This window comes from Meleagris gallopavo, chromosome 1 (assembly GCF_000146605.3).
Source record: "Meleagris gallopavo isolate NT-WF06-2002-E0010 breed Aviagen turkey brand Nicholas breeding stock chromosome 1, Turkey_5.1, whole genome shotgun sequence".
Lineage (NCBI taxonomy): Eukaryota > Metazoa > Chordata > Aves > Galliformes > Phasianidae > Meleagris > Meleagris gallopavo.
This window is the reverse complement of record NC_015011.2, coordinates 510,765-512,034: the sequence shown is the minus strand read 5'-3', so window position 1 is coordinate 512,034 and position 1,270 is coordinate 510,765. Positions and strand designations below refer to the sequence as shown.

The 1,270-nt window shown below is 61.2% G+C and overlaps 1 long non-coding RNA gene across 1 annotated transcript in view; it reads left to right on the top strand.

Moving 5' to 3' along the window:
• Positions 1–1,270, top strand: part of LOC104917413 — an 11,658-nt gene that overhangs the window by 2,986 nt on the left and 7,402 nt on the right. Inside the window, exon 2 of the long non-coding RNA XR_796856.3 lies at positions 54–202. This is a non-coding gene — a long non-coding RNA (uncharacterized LOC104917413). The remainder of the gene's footprint in view (positions 1–53; positions 203–1,270) is intronic.

Genomic DNA, 1,270 nt, shown 5'->3' with positions numbered 1-1,270 from the left:
GTTGCTGCAGGTGCTTGCAGCTTGCTCCACGCTTAGGGCTGCTGTCCCTGCAGGTGCTTTCGGGCTGTGCCATCATCGTCCGGGGGCAACCACGTGGAGGACCCCCCCCGAACGTCAGATCAACCTCAGCAACATCCGTGCAGGCAGCCTGGCACGCCGCGCCGCTGCCGGGCAGCCCGATGCCAGGGATACACCGGATGAGGTGAGTTCCACACCTGGTATTTCTGTGCTCGGTGTCCCTTCTGAGGATGGGGAGGGGGGAAGGAGTGCCTTTTTGGAGACCCTGGGGACCCCACTGGGGGAGCCTGGGGACCTGGTGCCTTCGGGGGACCTTGGGGATGTGGTGGCTTCTGGGGGACTTTGGAGAGCTGGGGTCGACGACCCTGTTGTCCCTCTGGGAATGCTGGGGATGTGGTGTCTCCCCATGGGACTTTGGGGTCACGCTGCCTTTTTGGGGACCTTGGGGACCCTGGGAACTCCACTGGGGAACCCTGGAGACTCTGGGGTCCTTGGGGATGTGGTTGTTTCTGGGGGACTTTGGAGAGCTCGGGGGGGACCATGATGTCCCCTGGGAATGCTGGGGGTGTGGTGTCTCCCCAGGGGACCTTGGGGTCACAGTGCCTTTTTGGGGACCTGGAGACCCTGGGGACACAGCGCCTTCAGAGGGGACCCCACTGGGGGTCACAGTGCCTTTGGGGGAAGTTGGGATGCCCAGTGACCCTTTGGGGGACGTTGGAAACCTTGGGGACGCGATGTCCCTCTGGGGTTGCTTTTTGGGGTGCAAGCTTGGGAAAGGAGCAGTGCTGCTTTTTTGGGGTGCTGCCCACGGCCCCAGCTTGACGCAGCGGATTCGGGAGCAGCAGTTTGGGGTGGCAGAGCTGAGCTTGGGGCCACCCATCCTCCCAGCCCCGGGGGTGGCACGGAGCGCGCAGTTAATTGCTCTCCCTGGGGAGTTTGTCTTCTGAGCCGTTAAATGTCACTCTTTTGAGAAATTATTCCTGTCAGGTTTTTTTGCTAATTGTTTATTAGCACGTCATGTTCTCTCCTCTGGACCCACTTTCTCACCACCCACCCGACTTGAGGTGGAGCGAGGCTCAGTTTGCCCCGGCGCTGCTCATGGCTCCGGAGAGGGGATGTGGGGATGGGAAATGGGGATGTGGGGATGGGAAAGTGGGGATGGTGGGGATGGGAAGTGGGGATGGGAAATGGGAAGTGGGGATGTGGGGATGGGAAATGGGAAGTGGGGATGTGGGGATGGGAAATGGGGATG